Source organism: Lithobates pipiens, unplaced genomic scaffold, assembly GCF_037356315.1.
Source record: "Lithobates pipiens isolate NorthernLeopardFrog02 unplaced genomic scaffold, aLitPip1_a1.2 Scaffold_1, whole genome shotgun sequence".
Lineage (NCBI taxonomy): Eukaryota > Metazoa > Chordata > Amphibia > Anura > Ranidae > Lithobates > Lithobates pipiens.
Window position 1 is genome coordinate 175610626 of NW_027507685.1, and position 13398 is coordinate 175624023.

The 13398-nt window shown below is 41.6% G+C and overlaps 1 long non-coding RNA gene across 1 annotated transcript; it reads left to right on the plus strand.

Moving 5' to 3' along the window:
• The first annotated feature begins 632 nt into the window (after nucleotides 1-632).
• LOC143988670 (uncharacterized) lies at nucleotides 633-6161 on the plus strand. Its single transcript, XR_013276892.1, has 4 exons — nucleotides 633-767; nucleotides 2910-2936; nucleotides 4634-4713; nucleotides 6020-6161. It is a non-coding gene; the product is annotated as an uncharacterized LOC143988670 (long non-coding RNA).
• Nucleotides 6162-13398: the final 7237 nt, after the last annotated feature.

A 13398-nucleotide genomic window follows, 5' to 3' on the forward strand; every position in this document is an offset into this window, starting at 1 on the left:
ATTTGCTTATAAGGCGGTTGGGAGGTAGTTAAACTATTAAAATAAATGCTATTTTTTTGTAATTAAGCCACGGTTGTCATTTATGTAACCACTATTTACGTTGCTCAACTTGAGTAGGGGATCCCTTTTTTTCCTCTATATATTCTCTCAGACCTGTAATGTTTTTCAAGGGCTCGTCAATGGTAAAAAAATAAATAAATGCTAAATTGAATGTATTTTCTTATTCTTACACTTGTAGCTCTGATTAGGTTACACCATTGTTTAGACTAAAAAAAGACAAATGTCCACCAAGTTCTTCATCTCAGTGTTAGCCAAAAGAAAAGCAAAACAAAACTTTGTGGCCCAGAGAACCCTTTTATAAGTGTACTTCTAGGATATCAAGGTATCCATTTATATCTTCATCATGATCTACAATTTATATGCACTAAACTGAAGATTCCCACATTTGTCTGGAGTGTTTACTCAGCTGAAACATTACATATTAAAACTGCAGCAGGAACAAACAGTGTCATGCAAGTATAAATTCCTCAGTTAATCCCTGTAAATCTTACAAATGTCAAGTGCAAATCCTCCCACAAACAGTGACTGCTATGTGAACATAAACTATGAAAGAGAAGTTATTCAATTACCTGTGGTCCAGTCGGAGATCATTGAGTGTAACTGTCCACTGACTGCAAATAATATCAACATGACTGCAAACGTTTCGTTTGGTAAAGCTGGGATTTGGATTTTTTGTCTTATCCTCAGTCTTGGCCTCCATGAAACAGGTCAGAGATCTATTTATTTACACATATATGTAGTCCACTGTATTTTAGGTGTTTGTGTCATGCTGTCAATATTTTGTATCTTGGTTTATAATACCCATTGGATTATCTGAATTCATAGTTGGCTATACCGTGCTTGATTTCCTCTAAGTGGAGAGGTCAGTTTGACAGTCTATGTCTGACTCGAGTAAGGTTCCTTTGATGTGATAACAGGCACTTCATTCGATTTTATTGCTTGTTGAAAAAAAATGTTGTTCCCATTCTCTCTTTGCTGAGAGAACTGAAGAAAGTACCTAGCTATATTTACTCTACTTGGCTGAGCTGCAATGTACAGAGACGAGGTTCCCATATGTTTCAAGGATGTCCAAAATTCTCATCACTCAACATTGTTGGGGTGGCTAAACACGCTTCGATTTTCTAAATCAATCAAAATAATGAGATCGCCAAACAAACGAATAGCCACAACTTCCCTTCCAATCGTTTTAAAATAACATTTTACATTTTTTTCAATTATTTTTTATTATATTATATTATAAGTACAAAACGCAGTACAAAATGGTATAGAGAGTATAAAAAGAATACATAATAAAGCATTGGACAACCAGAACAGAAATCATAAAAGGGGTGGGTAGTTATAGATTTACGTTTAAGAACAACGCAGTGTATTCCTTTAGAACAATAAAGTTAGGAAGAAAAAGGGAAGGTAAGGTATTAGATGGATAATAACGAGGGTAACATTAACCATTTCTGAATAAGTAAGTTAGGTAAAAGATGAGCATTGCTAAGATACTAATGCAATCAAGAATGTACATTTCTGAAGACTAACCTTAGTCTACTTTGAACCATTCTGTCCATATTTTCCACTGATTATCAAAATTTTTCCCATTGCCATCCTTATTCACGTTTTAGACTAAATTTTGATCGGAGTTGATCAATCGTGTTATGAGATAACATGGTGTAAACAGAAATGCAATTGATAATACAATGTACAATCATAACTTACAACCATATCTTAATTATCTATCAAAATCCACTATAGGTCAATTATTCCTATCTAAGGAGATGAATCAGAAAAGAAGATGAACATTTATCAAAGTGTGTATGGCCAGGGCCACCATTGGGGAGGCATCTGCCTGTGGCCATTTTTATCCTATACCTTCATACCTGATCATGTTACTAAGTGGCTAGGTTATCATTAGAAATGTGGCCCATGCTGCAGGGAAGTGGAGCCTCAGTTTATTGTGGAAAGGAAAGCATTGTGACCCTTATAATACTCTAATCTCAAGCCAAAATTATTATAAAACTGTTATAATAGGGAAAGACTATATGTAAAATAACCATATTCCATGCCTGCTGGGTTTTTTTTCTGCTGACTGCGGTTTACTATCACATGTTACTTCACTTTGGTACCTTGCCACTGTCCCTTGCATACCTTCTAAATAAAAACATACTTTTCAAAGCACTTGTATATAATCGATGAAACCCGCCTTTTTCTTTTTTAACCATAAGGGGTTCTGTCATATAGCACCATTCTCCTTTACCAGGACTGTGACCTAAACATTGAGGTTTTTCCTGCAACACCACCTAAAGGAAAGACCTTAAAGTGGGAGTAAACCCAATTTCAAAAAACATTTACATTCCCGGCATGCCGGAAATGCTAACTTTCACATTGGTTGTGCTCTCAACCAAACTTTCAAACCATCCAATGGCTGGGTTCATAACTGATCACATGTGCAGCATTATGGAAGTTGAAGAATCATTAGAGGCCAAGATAGCAGCTTCCTTGACTGAAAACGATAGAAGGGTTTACTTCCACTTTAACTCACATGCTGAGTGCTGATCATTAACATATAATTAGCAGAGGAAACTCAAAAAAAATGAACAATATTGTTAAATAAGGAGCATGAATGTGAGGCTAATTGCAATAAATGTAAACCTCAGCAATACCTTATTAACAGCTGCTTAAGTAAAACTATTGTAAGCTCTAATGAGCCGGGCCCTCTGATTCCTCTTATACCAAATTGTAATGTAACTGTAATGTCTGCCCTCATGTTGTAAAGTGCTGCACAAACTGTTGGCACTATATGAAACCTGTATAATAATAATAATTGTGGAATAATTATACAAATTTTTTATTTCTTACAGAGGCTCAAACTAATACAACAGCTACAGGTATGTTTTTGGATGTTGGTGTGGTTAACCACATAAAGTATTGGAACTCACAAATGCTAAACTAGTATAAAACAAATGGATGTGTTGTCCACTAGCCAATAATATAACTCTCTAACAAATTATTTTCGAGATCGCCATCTTCTTCATCTTTCCTTTCCAAAATCTTTGATCTAGATTTGATATGGAGCATATGCAAATTCTGCAAAGAAACCAGTAACAATGGGCCAAGCACTCTGGTTAATAGCATACACCTAACCCGAATTCTGTTTACTGGTGTCAGATCAAAGTATATTCTGAAATTGCATTGCAATTTATTGGCATCTTAGTGTACATCCCCAGTGCACCACAATGGACCTGAGTTTTAGTGAACCACAAGACAGTGTAAGACTGTGAACCACCTGTGCATTGTGTTGTACTAAAAAACAAAACAAAAAAAAACAAAAAAAAGGTACACGTGTGTTAAAAGGTCTATTCTTGTTGTCAATGCATGTTAATATGCCATATGATACACCACAAACATGTGAATCTGTCCTTATAGTTTCCTTTTAAAGGGAGAGAAATATGTAGGCTGCTGGTAATGGCCTGTTTTCCTGGTTGGCTTCAACCTTCTGAGTCATTGACTTGGAACAAGAATGTAGCAATTGACCTCGGAGCAAGTCAGAACTCCTTTTCCAGGTCAGTGACTCAAAATATTGAAGACAGGAGGTCAGTATGTCAACTGGGCAACTATCATTGATTCAGTCTAACCTCACAATAATGACAAACTGCAATGTAACATTCAGTGCTAGATTTAGATCTTGAGGTGCCCGGGGCACTTCAAGTTTGGGGGCCCTTAGCATATAAATTTAACCATATGACAAATAAAAAAGTGAACCACAATGAATGATAACCCGCATGTATTCTAAAAACAAAAATAGGTTCCAAAGAAGATCTCTCAATTTTATTGGCTATAAAAATATGTAATTAGAACTGGCAAGTAATACATCATAGTTATGCATCACACTGCAATATTTACAGAAAGTATTTCTTCTTGCATTTAGCGTCTGCAAAATCTTTAACTAACTCCTCAAACTGTATCATTTTGAGGACAATGCTCTTGACAGCCAGTAGGCAAAGAGTATTTAGGGCTCATTTACACTTGCTTCAAAATGTGGCATTGGACACACTTTTAAAGCACTCCAAATGCCAATCAAAGCACCTTTCATTAAATAAAATGGTTACCTGTTCACACTGTTGTGTTTGTTTTGCTTCAAAAATTATACCTCATGTTGCTTTCTTGGTGCTTCAAAGCATCTCCAAAGCCTCCATAGAAGTCTATCACATCACCTGTTAACAGCACCTGCATCATTTATGGAGCTTGTATTCAGTATTAGCTTTGCTTTGTTTTGGAGGTATTGAAGGTATGAGATATCCCAGGATGTACTGGGGCACCAACAAGCAAAGCAAAAGGCCAACATTAGTAGTCACTTTTGGTTCATGTGTATATATATTCTGGGAGTGTCTGGTGCAGATGTCACATCAGGTGTGTAGCTTGGAGCAGTGAAAGGTAAGCAGGGTCCAAACCGGAATGGAGCACTATCAGATGGAACATGTCTGGAGCCCCCTCTGGTAGGGGCGCCCAGGGCAATTTTCCCTTCTGCCCCTAATAAATACGGCACTGGTAACATTGAGTAACAAAAAGTATTTCTCTTCTAAAGGTGTCCCTGGATGGGGTATTGCATTGCTGGTGTTAATGTCACTTGTGTTGGCATGTATCCTGTGCAGTCTTGTGTGCTTGGTAAGTTCAAACCCTTCATGAAAAATATTATTCATTTTTGGTGTCTATTTTCTTGAGATCCTACTACCATGCAGGGAACTGAGATGTTGGTCTTCTGTTCTTTAAGTTACTTTATTGGGTGATAACTACAATTTTGCTACAGATGTAGCCAGATACAGCATTATGTCAAGCTGTGCTTTGTGCACAGCCAAGTGCACAGATGGAGCAGAGCCACAACACAGGCGCTGGTAGGGAGCCCTCTTTGATGTGCCAAGGAGTGCAAGTACAGGACCCACTGTACTTTACAGGGACAGCTAAATACTGTTTTATTGGGAACATTTTCTTGAAATAGGCACACAGTAAAGCCCCATACACACGATCAGAGTTTCCAATGGGAAATGTTAGATGTCAGGCTGTTGGTGGACAATCCGACCGTGTGTATGTTCCATTGTCCAATTGTTGAACTTTCCGCCAACAAATTATTATTATTAACAATTTATATAGCGCCAACAGTTTACGGATAGCTTTACAATGTAGAGGGGGGACAGCACAATTACAGTACAGTTCAATACAGAAGGGACAAGAGGGCCCTGCTCGTAGAGCTTACATTCTAAAGGGAGGGGGTGGTGGTACAAAAGGTCATAGATGCAGGAAGTGATTTGATGGGGGGTGGCTAGCATGTTTTCAAATTTTCCACCAACAAATGTGTGTTGTCGGACTTTCTGATTGTGTGTACACACGTCCGTCGGACAAAAGTTCAACGTACAAACACGCATGCTCGGAAGCAGAAGCGGTCGGTGTAGTAAACTATCGTTTGTAATGGAGAATTAACATTGGTGACGTGGCAAATTATGAAATCTCCAAATGCAGCGCACAATTCTCTTCTTCTTTAATGGGATAATAATGAAGCTGCTTTGCTGGTGATACTGATGGAGTTATTGCAAACTAATTTTCAAAGGCTTTTTTTTCTAGTGATATCAAGAATAATATTATTATGGGTTTTTTTTGTTTTGTTTTTGTGAACGTTACCACAATACCATTATCCCCTAGTTTTTAAGAACAAAAATACAACTATGTTGATGTCCCTAGTTTGAAGACAAGTTTGAGCCAACACCCTTTGGACAAAATTCCACGGTTTTGTTGTCAGAAAGTCCGATCGTGTGTACACGGCATTAGAGCTTAATGAGTATAAGTTAAAACATTGTTAGACATCCACAAGTATAAAAATCAAGGTGCCCAGAGCTGGGTTTTATTATTTTTTGTTAATAGTTGATTGCTAAGTTGTTAATTGCTGGAGATTCTCAAACACTATTATTGTCTCTTCTAGCCTCTTGTCTGGAAATACGTTGGTCAAGATTCCCATCGAAAGTAACAAAGAGTGTATTGAAAAATGTGTATTCTTTCTTCTTTGCAATAGATTATATTTACAAAAAAGTAATAAAGATTACCTGTGAAATATTTAACTTCAACAGGACTGGTATAAATGTTTTTTTTTTTTTCGGGATAAATACAGGTATTGAGGAGGTAACATAACATCTACCAGCTGCCTGTTAACCATCATCTGAAAATAAATCCATTATGGATCCTTTTTCAGATGGGCGGCAAGGGTTGCAACTAGTGCAAATGATCCCTAACTGGTATTATGGCCAAACTTACAAAATTTTATAAATTTAATCAATTAACAACCACCCTACAGAAGATTTACTGCTACAGGGCAGCTGTTCTGCACAGGATCACACACACATATATATATATATATACGATTCTGCACTTCCGCCTAAAGGGCACACTGCCGGAGTGCCACTTCTGCTGTGATTCATCACTGCAGAAGCCAATCAGCAGGTGTCGGCCAATGGATGTTTGCCAGCACCTGCCAATCATTGTGAAGACACACAGGACAAAGCTCTGCCTATGTAAATGAGGCAGAGCTTCGTTCTGACAGCAGGGATGTGATGGATTTGATTTCAAAGAATAAAATACATCACACCCCTTAGTAAAAGCACCACACAAAGTATACAAAATACTGGCTAGGCACACATTTTTATCAGCCTAGATGTTTAACCCCTTCCCAGCCAGTGTCATTAGTACAGTGACAGTGCATATTTTTAGCACTGATCACTGTATTAGTGCCACTGGTTCCCACAAAGTGTCAAAAGTGTCAGTTAGTGTCTGATTGACTGCTGCAATATCACAGTTCCACTATAACTATGTAGCAGAATACATATTGGCCTAAATATATCAAATAATTTTATTTTTATTTTTTATTGGATATGTTTTATAACAGAAATTAAAAAATATTGTCTTTTTTTTTAAAATTGTCAGTCTTTTTTGTTTACAGCATGAAACACTTAAAAAGACGTAGTGGTGATCAAAGATCACCAAAAGAAAGCTTTACTTTCGGAAAAAAAATTACATAAACTTTATTTGGGTACAGCATTGCATGACTGCACAATTGTCAGTTGAAGTAACACAGTGTCGTATCGCAAAAAAGTGCCTGGTCATGAAGGGCGGTAAGGCTCGGTTCACATTAGATGCCAATGTGACTCCCAGCAGGTGTCCGGTGCGTCCTGGTTCATTGTTTCCGGTCTGATTTCAACACAAATTTTGGGCTGGCGCACAAGGCTCCTGTGAAAATTCGAACTGGAGCCGCTCTGGAAATATGTGAAACGGCTCCATAGACAGCACATTCTCCTGCCATTGCAAATTGGATCCTACATCCAATTCACAATAGTGTGAACCCGGCCTTAATCTTTCGTAGATCAAGTGGATAAAGTGTAATTTTAGCTTAGCAAAGGAAATTTGCTAGCAGAAGGCCTTTTAATGCTGAAGGGACTTCGGGATTTTTAGTGTGTATAAAGCAGTGCACATAACCCCAACTGCCATATGACTGAAGGAGAGTGATAAGGGTTAAAGCTGAGAGGGATCACAGCTTCCTGATAACAATATTGCAGGCCAACTGGCAATGGAGTGCAATGGGGACCACCTGTAATAGCATTGACACTCTGCACTGGAGACTATGTTGGTCTGGCAGGCGCACCAGGTAATTATACACCTACAGTAGACTTCTAACAAATTCCAACTTCTAACTATTGAACTGAAAATATAGCTAAACCTATGTGTTTTGTAGCATATATTGGATTTTTATGTTTTGGGGTTAACCACTTAAATGCTGGCCACTTTTTTTTTTTATTGTATTTTTATTAAATTTCAAAGCAAGTACAAAATAATCGAGCAATGAAATGATCAATAAGCAGAGAAAAGCATAGATTATAACATAAACGTTAACTAGAGAAGTTAGATAATAATGTCCGAAGGCCAGAGAGAGACAAAACAACAAAACATCCATAAGAACATCATGGTGAATCTCGGGGGGGGGGGGGGGGGCGGAGTGGGTTACCTGGACAAGTACATATAGAGAATGAATGGGAGGGGGGAAGATGGGAGTAGAAGCCGGATAGGAGGCGCTACTACCGGCAGCTGCGGCTGTTAAGAGTGTACAAACAGGGGAGCCCCAAATTCCGATCGATCCCAGGGTTCCCATACTTTATCAAACTGGGAAACCAAGTCATGCACCGAGGCCGTTAGGTACTCCATTCTCCGTATCTAGGACACCAGCTGGAGAAATCTAGGCCAGGGAGGCAGGACGAGGAAAGGGAGTACTTTTTGTTACACTTTTGCCATATGTCGAGGGTAAAGGACATAGGAGCCGTACATTGACACCTAAGGTTAGGATGCAAAGGGGAAGGGGCACACCAGATCAAGGAGCATGGGTGCACCGGATACAGGACCCCCTTCTCAATAGCAGCCCACTGACTCGTGGCGTTAAGAGAGGACCAAGAGGTGATAATACGTAATTGAGTAGCATGGTAATATTTCACGATATCCTGGAGCCCCCAGACCTCCCCGAGCTCAAGGCGCAAATACCACTGAACTGGCAAGGTGGGGAGATCTGTCAGCTCATATAAATTTTAAAAACTGTCTTTGGAGAAGTTTAAGCTGTGGGGTTGGAATGGCGACTGGCAGTGTCTCAAAATGATAGAGCAATCTGGGCAAAACTGACATTTTAAGGACGTTGATCCTGCCCAAAAGGGATAGAGGATATTTGGACCAGGTCAGTAGGGAGTTATTGATGTCTTGGAATAGGGGAGGAAAGTTTGCATGGAACAGGTGGGAATATGAAGGAGTTAAGAAAACACCCAGATATTTGAGTGAGTCAGTGCACCATCTATAAGGATAAGTTTCTTTAAGCCTAGAGAGATGTGTAACTGGTATGTGTATGGGTAGAGCTTCAGTCTTTGAGGTGTTCACTTTGTAACCAGAGATCCCCCAAAGGTTGAGAGTAGTTTGTGTAGTGAGGGGAGGGAAACCAGTGGGTTGGTAATAGTTAGCAAGATGTCATCCACGAAGAGTGATCATTTATACTCCCCCTGTCGCATCACCACCCCATGGATATCTGGATGAGAACGTATGGATTCGGCTAGGGGTTCTAGGCATAAAATAAATAACAATGGCGATAAAGGGCACCCCTGCCGAGTCCCATTCATCAAGGGGAAGCAACATGAAGGACGACATCTGTACCTGAGCGGTAACAGTTGAATATAAAGCCTCAAGTACGTTTAAGAAGGGGCCAGTAAAACCATAGACTTTGAGCGTGGCGAACATATAAGGCCAGCAAAGCCTATCGAAGGCCTTCTGTGCGTCTAGACTAAGTAGCAATGCTGATTTGTTGGTCCTATCCAGGAGGTCTACTAGGTTGATTGTGCGTCGGGTGTTATCTCCGGCATGTCTGCCAGGGACAAACCCCACCTGTTCTCTGTGAATAAGTTTGGGGGCAAGAACTGACAGTCTAGAAGCAAGGATTTTTGTAAATATCTTGTAATCTGAATTTAGAAGGGCTATAGGCCTATAATTGTCTGGGATGGAGGGGTCCTTACCCGGTTTGGGGATCACTGAGATGTAGGAGTGTGAAAATTGGGGGTGGGGGGGGGTGCCCTTAAGTAGAGAATTGAATAAAGTGAGCATGTGCGGTCCCAAAATGTCCAGATATGTTTTATAGTAGAAATAGGGGAGACCATCAGGCCAGGCGATTTATGCAAAGGGAGCTCCCGTATGATAGCCGAGAGCTCGTCTGCCATTACAGTTTTATTTAGGGCTTCTAAATCAGTTGACGAGAGCTTGGGAAGTTTCAGGTTGGAGAAAAAGGACTTAAATTTCTCTTGTGTAAAGTGAAAATGATTTTCTGGGGATAGACAGTTATATAGTTTGTGGTAAAATTCGCCAAAGGTGTTGGAGATTTCACGAGGGCAATGAGTCTTAGTTCCGTCAGGACGGGAGAGAAACTCAGGGAAGGAATTGAATGTGCGCGGCCGTAGTTTATTAACTAACATTTTATGGGGTTTATTGGAAAATTCGTAAAATTTCTGCTTCATCCAGATCATGATCTAGCAGCCTGGTCGAGTTGGGCCGTTTTAATCTGTTCCCTGAGTAGGGTGACTTTCCGCAGTCTCTCCACCGCGGGGGAGACCAAAAGCCTCTGCTCCACCAAGAGAAGAGCAGAAGTTAGAGATTGTATATATTCGGTTCTGTTTCTCTTCAGTCTAGAGTTCTCTGCAATGCAAGCACCTCTAAAAACGGCCTTATGAGCTTCCCACAGGGTGGAAAAATCAGAGACCGACCCACTGTTTAGTTGGAAAAATTCTGCAAGAGTCTGCGCAAGAACAGAGCGGGAGCTTTCAGATTGTAAGAGATGATTGTTAAGTCGCCAATGACAATATCTGGGGTAGGCCTGAGTGAGCAGGAGATCTAGGGTAATGGGGGCATTGTCAGACCAGGTAATCGGCATCACCTCAGAGTCAACCACAAATGGGATGAGAGGGGCAGATATAAAGAAGTGATCGAGCTGTGAATACATTTTATGAGCTGGGGAATAGAAGGTAAATTGTTGAGCTGTGGGGTGTTTAATCATCCATGAGTCAAAAAGGTGGTGGGATCTAATAAGCTGCCGGAAGGAGGTAGCTTGAGAGGCAAGCTTCTTGGAGGATGTGTAAGAAAACAGTGTTTGTCTATCTCTAGTGGGGGACATAACCAAATTAAAGTCCCCGCCGACTATCATAAAGGGCTGTGAAGGATAGTGGGAGGAGTCAAACAGGCCATTAAGGAAATCAATCTGACCAACATTAGGGGCATACAGGTTGACGAGGGTCAGAGAGGTGTTAAAGTACTGGCAGTCTAGGATTAGGTATCTACCCTGGGGATCTACATGGGAGTTTTTAACCTTAATGGGGCATGACTTTCTGATCAAAATCGCAACACCCGCCCTGCCTGTGGGGTCAGAGGCTAGGAAGGAGGTGGGGAAGTGATTGGAGGCAAACTTAAGGGAACCATCTGCTTTAAAATGGGTTTCTTGCAACATAATCACGTCTGCGCCAGAGGACCTGAATTCCTTCAGGGCCACCCAGTGCTTACGTATAGAGCCTAGGCCCTTTACATTGTATGACAAGAGCTTTAAAGCCATAAGGGCAATCTAGGTAGGTAAGCATATGTGAGTACCTGGAGGATGCAATACAGCCAACAATAAGTATCAATGAACCAGAACTCTAGTCGATATAAGGTGTCATTAGCATCAGTTATGCCTAGGCAGTGGGGAAAGATTAGGTATACCCAGAGCCAGGATAACCTGAGGCCAAACCGGCATATGCAGTGCATAAGTAAACAATAAAACTGATCTATAGGAATGGACACAGTAGAACAAAAAACCTTAAAAAGGAACAGTATCAGAAGCGTCAGAAAATTTAAAAAGAAAACAAAAACAAAAAAGAACATAACATCTTGAGAGCCTGAGGGAACATGTACCTCAGGGGACCCGGGGCAGCAATCCAGGCCAAGAGGGTTGTGGCCGGACGATCACCGGAGGTGGCCTTACGTAAAAGTGAAAGTGGGAGGGCCATCTACTCTCCTTATGAACTCGGAAATTAATAAAGTGCATTAACAACATATAGTCTTTTGTAAAAGCAAAACCCCATGGGAAGGGGAAAAATAGTCCTGGCTTGAACATTCAAGACAAAGGACAAACTTGAAATAAACATTGCAACAGGATCTTTTCCTTTCAATTCATGGAGGAAAAAGAAAAAATGGGGGAGTATGAGCAGCATACATAACTGAACCATGTGGGGAATGGCAAGGGAAGTCAGGGAGGTTGTTTGGAGAATCGTGGACGTTGAGGTGTAGAGAGATGCCCCTGGATTTGCTCCTCACGGGTGTCCAGATGTGGCTTGGGGTATTGGGAAGTGGGCAAGTCTGGGCCTCAGCCGGATGCATGTCTTCTTCAGGCAAGGGAGGGAGCCCAAGGCTCTTTAGAAAGGATTCACTCTCCGGAAGATCACATAGGGTATACTGAGCTCCATTTTTGGACACAAGCAGATGGAAGGGAAAGCCCCAATAATATGGGACCTTGTGATGCTGCAAGTAAGAGGTAATTGGCCGGAGGTTCCTGCGTTTAGCCAGGGTGATGGGGGAGAGGTCACTGAAAATCTGCAACTTCACTCCCTTGTAAACAATTTGAGGTTTATTGAGCGTGGATTGGATCAGTGCCTCTTTGCTTTCAAAGAAGTGGAACTGGACAATAACATCTCTGGGCCTAGCCCCTGCAGGAGGCTTGGGGGCCAGAGAGCGATGAGCCCTGTCGAGGCATCAGTCTATGTCCACGACCATGGGGGCCAGGATGTTAAAGAGGCCTAGCAGGTAAGCAGGTAAGTCACAGTCACCCACAGTCTTCGTGATACCTCTAAAGCGCAGGTTCTGGCGCCTCTCTCTATTTTCCAGATCCTCCTGTTGGAGCTGTAGTTGAGACACTGAGAGGTGCAGGTTGTGGTTGTCCTCCTCAGCAGCCTGGACGTAGCTGACCATCTCATCAAATTTGTTTTCAAGCCTGTCTGTGTGGTCACCAAGCTGGTTGATTTCCTTTCGCAATTCCACCGCAAGTTTATTTACCTCGGCCGAGACATTGGTTATGATCTGTTGAAGCAGGAGATGTAATTTGGCATCTAGGGGTAAGGATCCCCTGCGGGGATAGCAGGCCTGAGTCGGGAGTTTGGGGGACAATAACTGGGGGGGGTGCCAGAGCCCTCCATTCCCAGAGGCAAATCCATATTGGAGAAAGGGTCCGGAGGGGAATGGGAGGGAGGCGGCTGAGATCTGGTAATAAAGCGGTCCATAATAGGCCCCGTCTGCTGATCAGGGATGTGTTTGTAATATTCCTGTTACTAACCAATTTTTCCCATGGGGCGCTTTAGCACTACAATGAAGAGGAATGCGTAACCCCGGAGCTCTTAGTAGCTAGTGTAGCGTTGCGGGGGTCATGGGGAGCAGATAGGCCCTTTAACTCATTTAAAAGTCATATTGGTCAGTATTAGTGAGATACATATCAATAGCTGATGATGAATGCAAGTGGTTTCAGGAGAATCCACTCCCCCCTCACACTAGTAGATTGTGAAATTAGGAGCCGTAAGCTGCTGGGTGTAGCAAGATGGCCGACTACATCCAGAATAGGCCGGAACCAGGGCCTTGCCTAGTTAGAGCTGTAGCCAGTGGGCACCAGGCTCAATATCAGATGAGATTGTCCAGGCCTATGCAGGACCCTGCCCCCCTATAAGGCCTAGAGGAGGCGCCCATCTGGTGGGGGGAGGCCGAGAGGGGGATCCAGGAGAA